General features: G+C 35.0%; 1 long non-coding RNA gene and 1 pseudogene across 1 annotated transcript; one reads left to right on the top strand and one right to left on the bottom strand.

Moving 5' to 3' along the window:
• Positions 1-6,982: 6,982 nt before the first annotated feature.
• Positions 6,983-8,425, top strand: LOC119986174 (annotated as a pseudogene).
• Positions 8,426-9,257: 832 nt separating this feature from the next.
• LOC119985237 lies at positions 9,258-13,886 on the bottom strand. The gene is made up of 2 exons (XR_005465069.1): positions 13,822-13,886; positions 9,258-9,937 (listed from the first exon to the last, which is right to left on the bottom strand). It is a non-coding gene; the product is annotated as an uncharacterized LOC119985237 (long non-coding RNA).
• Positions 13,887-14,292: the final 406 nt, after the last annotated feature.

Below are 14,292 nucleotides of genomic sequence, written 5' to 3'. Positions count from 1 at the left end.
CCAACGGGGATATTCCCTTATGGAATTCTGATTTCATGGACTTGTCTTCCAGTCCCCTCCTCACTTGGGTTTCAGTTCAGTCTTACCTAGTGAAGTGCAATTGTTATGGGGGCTCGAGTTTTACGCCCACTCAGTTACATTAAAAATTAATTATAGAATTTTCATTACTTTAAAATTGTTATTAACCTAAGTACTTCAAGATTGGAGTGATTTTTAAAGTTTTCAAACCATTAGTGCTAAATTGATTTGACAATCAAAAAATATCTTGCCTCCTCTCCTCATGAACATTCCTATAATTTCTCCAAAAAAAATAAAAATTGCAGTCACCTGAAGAAAGTTGACAACCACTAATACAAGATTATCAATAACACATAATGAGGTGAAAATCGTTTTCCAATCTAAAGTATGCACCAGCAGTAGTTTTTGCATTTCAGAGTCACCTAGCAATCATGTTGGCATGGGTTTGAATCAAATAATATTGAATGTGTGGCACAACTTGGATATTTTCTTTTGAAGTCAACGGTAAGATCATATATATTGACCTAATTACAAAGTCAAAATAAGTTTTGGGAGTTGAAATCCAATTAATTTTTCAATCGCCAACGAGAGGTGATTTGGTTGGTAATCGATTGAGTTAAGCATATGTGTGGTTCGATTCCAATAAGAAGCACATTTCTCAGCGATATTTTATTTTTCAAAATTTTTTAAAGAGTGATCTAAGTTTAACACAATGATTAATTTTGGCGTAGAGTACTGGATACTATAATCTCACATCAAATAATTGATGAATTGTTTTAATTAATCCTTTACTATTATTGATTAATGATGTAATTTTCTTCTACCTAACAAATATCCCATTCAAAAAACATGATAACTAGAGTGTTGGATTTGCCGTTTCTCAATTTAGATTTACTACCCCCTTTTTTTTTTTTTAATGTTTTTGTGTTAATAAGCATTTTGCAAGGTTTCTCTTCTCCGACTCTAGATCTTCCATTTGTTGTTCCAGATCTTCGATCATCGATGTTTCTGGTGTGCTCCAACGACATATATTCGATTTTATAGTGTTGATATTTTCAAATATAAGGGAGATCAGTCTCTCTTTTTGAATGAGAAGTCAAGATCCTTATTGTAGATCCAAATTGTAATATGTGTACTGTTTTTATGTTCAGTCTTTGTTATCCAATGTCGACTGGTGGAGTACGAGATTGTTCTACAGTCCTACGATGATTTCCGGTGTAATTTGGTGTCGTTCGGGAATGTCTGACGATGGTCGTCTTTGTGTTTGTGTTTTTCAGTTTTTTCTTAATTACATTTTAGTCCTATTAGTTGTACTTCATCTTTATGGTGGCCCGAGTATCTATGAGTCTCATTTATCTAATTTATTGGGTAACTTAATACAATTAAATCTACGACCTTTTCAAAAACGAGTGTTGGAATTTTGCCTCAACTATTCCATTAGTGTAAGACCCAACAAAATCAAATTGTCAATTGACATTATAAAACACTATATATATAAATTTGATTGCCTAATGATCAATATTTGATATTCTCCTCATATTGATGATTGATGTCCAATATTCTTTGTAGTGGACCCGTTTGACATAACGATATCGCTAACTTATAAGTTGTGGGTTAGGAGTTGTCAAAGTTGCTTATTTGGATTTGTATGTGGTGGATGAGATAGTTTTTATTTTATTTTATTTTGAAAAAATTTATTTGTTTTAGTTGGGTTTTGATAAATTGAGAATTCTAATTTGAGAATAATAGTAAAATTATTAAAGTATCCTAAAATTCTATTTTTTGCAAAGAGGTGAATTCTAATTACGAACACAATTTCAATTCGTGCTTTAGTAGAGTTTGACCTTTTTGTTTGAAACATTAAATCTATTTTAAAGAAAAGTCAACGTATGGGGTCCACACGCATTGGGATTGCACGCGTGCAAAGACATGGTAGGACCCACGCACCCTGAAAATGACACTTGCGCTCCTTTTTATCAAATTCCTCAAATATCTAATCACTTGGCCCAACCCTAGGCTTTACAAGTATTCATATTTTCACGATGCAATCTTCTAATTCAATGAGATTCAATCAAATTAGCTTTATTTAAGCCGTGTTCGACGTCGGGTTCAAATGCCCACTAATCTCAATCCCCTAATTCCAAAGAAGGGTTTCAAGTTTACCCATACTAAACACTAGTTGCATACCTACGCTACGCGATATGTATTTGATATCGCTTTGCCAAACCGGGCAACTGCAGAGAATATTGGACATCAATCACCAATATCAAATTCCTCAAATATCTAATCATTTGGCCCAACCCTAGGCTTTACAAGTATTCATATTTTCACAATGCAATCTTTTAATTCAATGAGATTCAATCAAAATATCTTAGTTTGATCCCATCAAATTGGCTTTATTTAAGCCATGTTGGTCGGGTTCAAATGCCCACTAATCTCTATCCCCTAATTCCGAAGACGGGTTTCAAGTTTCCCCATACTAAACACTAGTTGCATACCTGCGCTACACGACGTGTATTTGTTTCATAAATTTTGACGTTTGGATTCCATTATGTGGAGTTAGAAGGGTTTCTAACAATGGCGGGGCAGATTTGGACGGAGAGAGTACTGATATTTGATATGAGTGATGAGCTTTCTATCAAATTACTTGAGTGAAGAGAGAGACCAAGAGTTATTTATATAGTTACTTAAGTGAGTCAATTTGTCAAAGAGTCACAAATACATGCAAATTGAGCCTTATCTTCGTGCAAGGTGAATGTATTCTCTATATATATTTTAATTAAAGTGATACATAATTAATTTTAATGATATATTAACATTTACGATAGATGACTTTGATCAATGTATTCAATTTATTTAGGGAGATTATACATGAATTCATAAAGATGTTATTTTGTTCAATCCACGTGATAGCATTTTGGAGCAAAACAAAGCTGACATGAAAGCACATAATTTTTTTGCTAAAACATGAAATATGTTTTCGCATTATTTATATTTGATAGATGGAATGTTTTGCAATTCATATGTGATGTTATTGTTTCTGTTTGGGGAGTTTAAGGCACATACCATACATCCAAGGATTTATTTGGGGAATCTAAGACATTAGACACATACCACACATCCAAGGGGTGGACCCTTGTTGGAAAGCAATCTAATTTAGCGTGACACAGTCTTATATATATATATATATTAAGAAGATAACATAACAAGTTGCCTCTAAGATCATTATCATATATATATATATATTTGAAAAATGTTTTGAAATTTAAAAGTGAATCCTAAAAGTTAGAACATCATTTTAAGATCTCACGAGAGAATTCATATATATATATATATAAAAGTTGCCTCGAAGTACCTTAATATTATCATTCATTTTAAGTTATAAAATGGTATAAGAAATGATGTCATGAGGATGTAAGGTTGAGGTGTGTATATGGAAGATGACAAAATAACATATTATATAATGTCCTTAGAGATTTGTTTTGGACATAAATTAGTGACATCCATGTGAATTCCGAAGGAGACTAAATTGTCGGAGAAGGACAAGAGCCACACCCAAACGACTACTCATTGAAGAATTGATGAGTGATAATTAACCATGAAGTACTACTAGTAGACCATGTGTGAGGGTCCCTTTGCTTGCTAGCTAGCTAGCTCACATATATACTCGATCTCATCAATGAAACTTAAATAATAATAATTAAAAAATACAAGACACTACTCAATCTAGTATTGAAAAACCCACTTTAACATTTTAGTCAAACAACAAAGTCTGCCTCAATATCTAGGTTTTTTTTAATTTTTTTTTTCATGAGGGGTGTGAATGGTGATAAGAAGTCAACCCACTTAATGGGTTGGTTTTCTTTTGCTACCATGACACACATTCACCAAACTCATCACCATTAATTCCTTAACTTAATTAATTATAATTGAGAAATGCTATCTAGTGTCGGAATTTGTATATAGGTGATAGTGTTTATCAAACATGACATACTGTAATGAATTTTATTTTTTTTTTTATAAATTGAGATTGCTTTAATTAATTAAAAGATTTTAAATACAAAATACGAGGGGCCAAAATGAAGAAATTATCCCCAAAATGAAGCAACAATCATCCCACAAATAGAAGAGCTCTAAGCCACCCATGGGGAAAGATCCAAATCATTGTCATTAGGACACTCGTTAATAAGATCCATTATAATTATTCGAAAGTATTGATGGGAATGTTTAATTCTTGCTTAATTTTGATGGGTGTTAGATTGATTTAGGGATGAGTCAACGGTCATATATATATATATATATATGTATGTATGTATATCTCTAATTAGTCATGAGTGAAAATGTGTTCTAACTAATATAATTTTCTAGGTTGACTACGGGAGTGATGAAGAGTGAACCTCGGTGAGCAAATTGGATGGTAGAAATTGAGAGTTCTTGAGTATACTATGCATTTAACTAATTTGGAGTTGACTAAGAAAACTATATTTTAAAATTTTTTTGGTAAATTATTTGTTATGTGGTATATATATATTCACACACACACAAAGAAGAGATCAATGCAATAATACTCTATACACAAGAAGATATCATATTATACAAATTCATTTGTTATCTCATGAACTTTCTAGCTACTACTCTATACACACACATAGCCATTCCAACCCACTAATCATACATGCCCCTACAAAACCAACTAAGAATTCCACTTACTTCAACAAGAAAGATATGTAATTTAATTTGCTAACTTTCCCAAAAGCTAGTAGCTCTTCTCTCAATGGGACAAGGATTTGTGGAGGAATTAAATTCATAAACAATCCAAAACAAGATTATATATTAAATAGGTTGAGTCAGCTCCTTTGACTTATATAAAATAATCATAGTTTAGTGACATAATTTACATTATCTAAACATTCTTAATTTCATGCCTAATTTTAACTTGTCCAAATTCTGCTCATCTTTACCAAGTCCCTCTCCAAGCTCAATTGCATGCTTTCTATATAAAAAATTAAAGTAAATAATTAGAAAAAATATATAATATAATTAGACCATCTTTCTTTTTCGTTGACTTGCTTTGAAGATATTTTTGTCATATGACACAATTTTCCACCACAAAGAAGGAGTGAATTCTTTCTTTTTTTAAAATTCAACAGGATTTTTGAGTAGTACTATTAAATAAACAAATTGATTACTTAAGTGGGCATATGTCTTGTCATAAAAATTAGTCATACTTGGTGGTGGGTTTGACATGGATTTTGACTCTCTTTCATGAAACATTCCTTTCGGTATATATATCCCCTCATCTATCACCAACCTTACCAATTTCTGAAAATGCTAATTTATTTCTTGTCTTATTGTCCTTTTTCTAAAAAATATTCATTATTTCTCCGGTCCTTTACCTTGTTTTTTTTTTAATCGAGAATGACATCATATAAGTTTGTTCTTTATATATTCAATATGAATCTAAATTCGAGCCGTCAAGCCCGTACGTACATAAATTTCTCACTTGACGATATGGTAAGTTGGACCGAGGCCCAATGCGTGGCCACAATGATATTACTCTCAATGAAAATCGAACTCAAAACATTCCAAATCATACAACTTGGTTCAGAGAGATTCATTATTAGGTTATCACTCAAATTGTTGTTTTGCCGTTGTTGTTAAAAGTATATATCTTAATTAATCTTAATGCATGTATGAACTAGGAAGTGGGATAAATACATAAATAAATATTTAGGTCTTATTTTTTTATACATAGGTTATTGTTGACATTATCACTTCATAATTCCCCATCTTTAAATAGGCATGCTACAACATCATAATGTATCAGAGACTAAATATTTCAAAAAATATATTTTTAAATTTTGAGATATTTAGAACGTTCTACCGTTTATATATATATATATATATATATATATATATATATATATATATATATATATATATATATTCTCCTATGTGAATCAAAAGTATGAACAAACTTTGTGAACTTCAAATCCAATGGTGATAATAAAACAAAACAAAAGTGGGGATCACAAATTTTCTGTAGGACTCGTCACATCTATGATTGAAAAGTAGGTTCACAAAATTGATTCCAATAGGAGAATTTATGTGTAATGAATCGCATAGTATTATTAGGTTGATAACCAACCTATTGAATGAACTAGCACAACACATGACCTCATGTTTGCATCATCATCTATAATATTTGTGTATATATATATATATATATATATGAATGTGTGATAAATATGTGTACTTTGAAGAAAATGTATTAAGTTATAAACTTTAGGACGCGTGATGCGGAGAAAGAGACGGAGAGAGAGTATTGTAGAGGGTGTGAAGTAAATGATTGTTATACGAAAGAAGTGAATCTAGATGGACCTACTATTTTAAAGTCCTTGCATTCCCTTTCTTCACTTCTCATGATCTAAGTGTTGAAGGTCATTTTTGTTTAAATTACTCCTTTCTTAGGAGTACAAATAAAGTGAGAATCGCTTCAAGACCTAGAGAGAGAGCCTTGTATTATTCAAATTATAAGGCCGGGTCGTCCGTGCCGGTCAATCTCGGTTGGCCGGTTCTTCCAACCCGGACTAATCGGAAAATGGGTTTTAAGAGACTCGAATCGGACCATAGGTTGGGTGAGAGTCTAAATGAACCATCTTAACAAACTGATTAGCATAATCATATTATTCAAATTGAATAATTGAAAAATAAAATGACCTTATCATGCTTTTCAAACTTACGGGGAGGGGTGATTCGAACCCTGATCACTGAGATAATACATACCATCCTTACCATTCTAACTAGTGGTTTGGTGTACCTTATCATGATTTTAATCCTTCATAGGACATAACAATGCAACTAATATTATATGCTTTTATTTGATCATTATGGGCCCTCATTGGGCGTCTGCTAGTCATCAATTGGGCTTTCATGTTGTGTTGTAAACAAGCGTGAAACCACAATGGGCCTGGGCCTTAGTTATCGCTCAATTACCCACATCTCCCACTCAACAATCCTCACTAACAGTGAAACCTCACCAATTCTCTGCTCCAAGCCCATTTCAGAGTTCTTGACAAGGTGTGTAAAGATTGAAACTTCAATGGGCGGTGGTGATTATTTTGGTTTTCTGGTTTTGTTCTTTGATTTTTTGGCTTAATGGGTTGTTTTAATATTGCAGTCCGGGGATTTCTGGGGAAAGTAAATTGAAGCCAAATATTGAAGAAAAACTAGGGAGGAGGTCACTGCTTTACAGCCTATCAATGCCTGTGATGAGCCAATTTGTGGCTGGTCTTCAGAAAGGAAAAGGAATGTACATTTCTTCATAAGAGCAGAAAACAAAAATACCTGGTCGTCTTGTTTGCTCCCGCTGTTTCAACAAGCTATTACAAAAGTTCATATTTTAAGAATAGAACTTTTCACAAACTACACTAGCCCAAATGAAACCATTCTCTACCCTGACTCTTACCAGAGCATGTACTCACAAATGCTTTGTGCCCTCCGCCAACACAAGGAAGTCCTTAGAGTTGGTGCTCTTTTTCCCCACCGGATTCATTCGCGCAATCCGATTTCTTGAAAAACATTGGCCCCTCCTCTGCAATGATATCAGAACAAGCACAATTAACCCACCAAATCCCCGATCCATCGGTGCAGGAAGCAGTGATGAAAATCCTCAAGCCTGACCCTAAACTTGCTGGGAAGGATTCTTGGCAAGGGATTATCACACAACTGTGGCCTAATACCAAATATATTGATGTTATTGTGACTGATGCTATGTCACCCTACATCCCAACAATCGTATACTACGGCAATGGCATTTCTCGTGTGCACCACGTATGCTTCCTCTGAGTGCTACTTTGGTGTCAACCATGATCCTCTCTGTGACCCAAGTGAATTCTCTTATACCCTCTTACCCACCATGCCTATTTTGAGTTCTTGCCTGTCAATAGAAGCAGTGGCGTCACTGATTCAATTTCCATGCCAAAAGCTCTTAATGAGAGAAGCAACAAGAACTTGTTGATTGGTTGATATCATACTTGGAGATGAGTATGAGCTTGTGGAATGTTTGTTTTCAGGGGCTGTATCGCTATAGAGTTGGGGATGCGCTAAGAGTGGCTGGATTCAAGAACAAGGCACCACAATTCAATTTCATATGCAGACAGAATGTGGTTCTTAGCACCGACTCAGACAGAACAGATGAGGTTGACCTACAAAAGGCTGTGAAGAATGCAGCGAACAATTTGGTCCCATTTCAGTTATGCAGATACCACTACAATCCCAGGTCCTATTTAAGGATTGTTGCTTGACTATGGAAGAGTCACTGACCAGTGAGTACCGATAATGCCATGTATCGGTAAAATCCATTGGGCCATTTGATAAGCTCAGGGATTTTTGTGAAAGAGTATCGCACTGTTAACTGAAATAAATATCAAATCAAAACAATTGAAGAATTACAAGATTTAGATTATTAAGAAAAAAAAAGACACTTAGAAGGGTAAGAATTCAAACATATGCTTCCCAATGTATTCGTAGCTGGCGTTTAAAATTTTGTAGGTGTCTTCAATGCATTTCATTTATCACTTTATAAATGATGACAAGAAGGTTTAGTGTCTAAATATAAATTTGAAGAAGTAGAGTGTTCTATATAGCAACCACATTGAAATGAGTTGTAATTACCGCCAAATAAAAACATATTTGCATTACAAGAATATGCAGGTGGTGCTTGGGTATGGGGAAGGGGTCCATGAAAACTTCGCACTAGTATAAAAAAATAGATAAAGAGTTTTTATACATTTGAAAATTTTAGATAAAGATTGCCTTGCCCAGGGCAATTTTAAACATCCTAAACAATCTTAACATTCTAGCTCAGACTTAGCAATACAACTGTCACAAACATCAAAGTATTCAGTTTATTGCCTACAATCCCGATAATTCATTTCATGAGAAGCAATCACCAATGCTGATTCGAATCAAAGAACCACGATGAGCACAAATACAAAATGCAAGCCAAACAAATCTATGCAAGATGGCTACAAAAAACGAAATCCTTCTCAATAATATTTTACAGAATTGTACTATTTATAAGCAAAAAAACATATTAAATGCACAAGCAGCAAACTAACTGCGATTTATCTAACAGAAGAAAACATAGAAAGTGCTTGAAAGACACTGTCAGATGTGAAATTACACAGTTTACTTCAATGGCAACTCGAAAGACATCTGATTTAAATGTGATTAAATGCCAACTCAATAGTTACTTCATAAGAGAAGAAAAATCCAGTTAAGCCAACAAATCAGCACAAAATTATTTCCATGTACTTTCTAACAAGCTCCACCGATAAAATCATAGAACATATAAATGAAAAAATATGTGGCGAAACAAAGACCAAATCACTTGTTAAAATAACATACCCGTGTCCTGGGCCAATCTATATCCGTTTCTTCTTCCTTTTTTGTTTCTTTTCGTTGATTTGTCGTCTACTGCCAATCGCTACAAGCAACTGAGCAAGTGTCACAGAAGAGCCTGAAGCCAACCTCAAAGCTTGCCACGCCTTGTGAGTTTGTTGCAAAAATCTCCATTTGTAACACTTATATACCACTTTAATTGTGCACTTCCCCAGACGCTCACATTTCTTCCATGACCTATACCATCATTTTGTTTCATCTCATCCGTCGGCACCATCAAAAGCATCAGTAAGGTACGAATGCGCTGATATGATCAATTCATGTTGTTCTACATCTAGTTTAGCAGATCTTGGTTCTGATCAACATTTCCTTGTTAACATTCCAGTGCTTACATTTTCCTTCAATTGAGTCTAACACTCAAACTGCGATAAAAGACGCCAGCTTCAAGGTCAATTCCCATATCTTTATTCCTCTTATGACAGAATAGAATCTTGACTTGTTCCCCTTTCTCTTTCTGCAATAAAATCTGAGGTAAGAAAGGTATGTAGGACAAACTCTAAATTCTTTAAATTCTGTAACTCTTCATGATAACTTGTTGCTCCGATTGAATACTAGTATTCGCTAATTTAGAAGAAGCATTAACTTGCATGCTTGATCTGGGCACTATACATTGACCTCCCAAGATCAACAATAAACAATTAGGAATTGATGACCATTTTGATATCTTATGAGATTCCAATAGTTAGGTTTTCAGCATACTTATGAGTTATGATGACGACTTATATGACCTATAATTAGGAATTGATGACCATTACCTTCTCTAATGTCATCCTATCAGTCACTTTCAACAATGAAATATTATTATCTCCAACTTTGAATAAACTTTAAGTGTTTACGCTGAATTTGGGACTACCGTAGCTTTCATGATAATTGAAAAACAATGGGAACCACGGAACTGATTGTTATCATTAGATTTCCATCTTTATGTTGATATCATTAGATTTCCATCTTTATGTTGTTTCAGAGTATTTATGACCATGGCTTTTACAACTTCCCTAAATATTGAACATATCAAAACAATCACAGTGAATAAACATGTTCTTAAGTCTTAACTTTTGATGTTTTCGTATTTAGCAAATTCAAGAATGTAATTGTGTTAACTCCTCTTTGGACCCTTTTCTATTATTCCAATTCAACTACATTTTTCTGATTGTGCATAATGCCTTAGATTTGTGGGATTTTAATCATACCTTTTTTTTGGATTTTAATCATTTCTAAACTTATGTGCTTGCTATATCAAAACTAAATTAAAGGAAAACATAGCATAAATATATTTCTTATGTTATATGCCAATAAACATAGCATACAAGTTCAAAAAATTTCTTTCACCATGCTATAACTTTCTTTTAACTAACTGGTCAACAGTACAACTTCAATTCTCACATCCAGTCAAGGAAAATGGAAAGAGTTCGCAAAGGCAAAGATAAGAAAAACAAGGGAAAGAATGTGAGCATAGAAGCAGGAGAGGCCTGTAAGAAAGACAAGAGAAAGAATGTTAGCATAGAAGCAGGAAAGGCCTGTAAGAAAGACAAGGGAAAGAATGTTCACATGGAAGCAGGAAAGGCCCGTAAGAAAGATAAGGGAAAGAATGTTAGCATAGAAGCAGCAGAGGGTACAGGCCAGGGAGTCGATTACATAAGCTATCTCCCAGAAGTAATTTTACTATATATTCTCTCATTCTTGCCGTTAAAAGATTTGATTGTCGTAAGCCTCCTCTCAAGACAATGGAAGTACCTCTGGACCAAAATATCAAGCCTAAATCTTGATGACACAGAGTTTATCAGAAACATCATTCTAAAAGACCCACCATGTCCTTCATGTGGTGCTCCTAATAGTCGTCATGACCGAAGTCAATGCCAATCTAATTCAATATATTTGGCAAGAAAGAAATTTGCAGAGGTTGTGGACCGAACCTTCCTGCTGCACACAGGTTGCACCATCAATAACTTGCGACTCTCTCTCCTTTATGATAATGACCAAGACATATACGCCAACAGGATTGATACTTGGGTTCACTTTGCTTTTACAACCAATGTCAAGGAGCTCGAATTGAACTTCAATTTTAAAGGAATGTTTGAAATTTTCAGTGAATTGGGTTCAGCAATTGGGCATGGGGGCTCAAAGGAACCATATGACCTGCCTCATGGTTATTTTGCACCAAAGGTGTTGGAAACCCTCACTCTAACCTTTTGGAAGTTCAAAGCAAATAGTTTTCGGGTTTTGAGTTCTCTTCGAAGGTTGTATTTAAAACACACAGAACTTCTAATTTGCTCCATAGGAGAGCTAGCATCTCCATGTCCTGTTCTAGAAGACTTGATCCTGGAAAGCTGCAGAATTCCGAATGAATTTTTGGTAAGTGAAGGAGACATAATGATCAAACGATTATCGTTGATAGAATGTGCACTAGATGATATGTTCCACATAGATTTATCGGCTCCGAATCTATTAACGCTGACAATAGCCGGAGATTGGCTTAGATCAGCATCCATTAGGAAAGCATCACACCTGACTGATGCAGCAATCAAGTTCCGGAAAGTGTTTGCAGATCATGAGCAAGGAGATGCTCTACTGTCACTCTTGGCTGGCCTAAACAACTGTGAATATCTGAGACTGGCCACTGTGGCCGTTGAGGTATCAATTCATCTCATCTTCTCTATTTCCATACTCCTAGTCCTAGTTAACAGTCTTTTGTCTCATGACATACTCTGTTTTCATCTGAAGGTTGTACCTGGAGAAGTCTGTTTGCCACGGCAATTGCGAAGGGATCTCCATAATCTAAAGAAGTTAGAATTGTTTGTGGGCATAACAAAACAAGAATTGCGCAGAATATGTTGTCTTTTAAGGAGTTCTCCAAATTTGGAGAATCTCATTCTAGTCTTGCATGGACCCTGGGTAGGCATTATCACACTCGGCAGTTATTTATGAAAAGTTAAGTTGCATTGTACTAATCTAAGCTTTCTCATGTCTTTGTAATCCTTCAGCTCGTAGACATAGAGAGTCTCATTCCAGGCATGCCTGAATTTGATGCAGAAACTTACCTGGAAGTCGAATCACAGAGTTCACCATTCCCTTGTCTGCAGAACAATCTCAAAAGAATAACGATAAAAGGGCTGGTTGGAAGACGTATTGAAGTCCAGGCAACTCAATTTTTGCTTAAGAATGCAACACTCCTAGAAAACCTAACAGTAGCTTTTGCAGAAGATGTGGTGTCAATGATGATCCATCCCCGACACTACAGGGAGTTCCGTAAGAATTCACATAAGCTGTTGGACTTTATAAAGACATCAACTCAAGCTCAGGTGGAAATTCTAGGTGAGCCCATAAAAAGAACAATATGAAGCCCCTTCAACCACCGCTAAAAGGCTTGTTCTGAAGGTACTTGTTTTTTTATCTGTTTTCTCTTCTAGTGTGTATGGAAGTTTCTATGGATGGTATGTATTAAAGTTTTAAGTACATTTGACTGCATGTTTATCCTTCTTGCAAGAGGAACTTTGTTTAGACTTGATGTCCAATTTCATTTCCAACTTTTGGCCCATCACTGCCAAGCCTCCATTAACTATGTATTTGTACATCATCAAATGTCCCAGAAGGAACACCATATGTTCCTACATAGAATCAAGTGAATGGTCTCTCATTCACAAATGGGATGCGAATCGAAACCTATTCCTAATCCTATACTAGGATAACTGGAGTAAGTCTTGACCAAGCCTCCCGAAAGCTTCAGATGTAAAACCATCAATTTACAAGTCCCTCAAAACTTTTTAGCCTATTCAATGTTTTGAAAGGCAGTAATGCATACTTGAACATCTACATATACATACATACACATGTACCACAGCCTACAGCCTAAGAACAGAATGAAGATACTACTACAGTACCCACAAGCCCTAATTTTGCACTGCACAAAATTAATTTCTAAACATTGCATTTCATCGTCAACAAAACTACAGAATTTGATACGTACCTTTGACCTAGGCCTGGCAATGGCAGTTTATGGAATACAGAAGAACACAAAGGAAACAAAGACAGTAACTAACAGAAAAGGGAATTCATCATATTTCATTTTCGTCCCTCATGAAGTGACTAATACAAGCTTATATACTAAATGGTAACCGACTTAGCTAGGTAATATAACAACTTCTAAACCGACTTAGAATTGTAGGTTCCTATCAATTTCCAAATGAAAATCACCACAAAGAGAGAACTCATAGAATGATATACACCGAAGTAAGAGAGTAAAATTTAGGATTATCATGCAGTGTGAGAAATATACACCGAAGCCATCCAAGAAATGCTTAGAAAAGAGAAAACAATCAAAGAAAGCTCTAGAAAAATTACCGTCTTCCATTCACCGCCATCGCCGCCGGAAGGTCCCACCGACGTCATCGTAGGAAAGATTAGAGACCCGTTTGATTTGAAAAATGCGACCGGAAAACACAAATTGGTGAGCAAACAGCAACGTGGGAGCCCACAGTGTGGTACTTAGGTAGTGGGCTTGTTTAGGCTTTGGGCATGTAAATGTTTAGGCCGTGAGCCTGTTAAGCTTTTTTGGGCCTGAAGAATGCGTTATCTGGGTTAGTGATTTTTTCCTGGGCCATGGGCCGATTCTTGGCCTGGTACCTATTTTTGCCCCTCCAAATGAATTTAAACAACATATATCGAATTTAACTACTAATTCATTAATTAATTTTCGTTAGATTAGATTAATGTTAAGAAATTTCCACTAATCTTGTGCTTCAAGTAATAATCAAATAACACCAACGAGAGTTCGTTGGCAATCGACTGGATTATGCATATGTGTGTCTAATA

Source organism: Tripterygium wilfordii, chromosome 19 (genome assembly GCF_013401445.1).
Source record: "Tripterygium wilfordii isolate XIE 37 chromosome 19, ASM1340144v1, whole genome shotgun sequence".
Taxonomy (NCBI): domain Eukaryota; kingdom Viridiplantae; phylum Streptophyta; class Magnoliopsida; order Celastrales; family Celastraceae; genus Tripterygium; species Tripterygium wilfordii.
The sequence above is the reverse complement of the archived record's forward strand: the minus strand, read 5'-3'. Positions and strand labels throughout refer to the sequence as shown.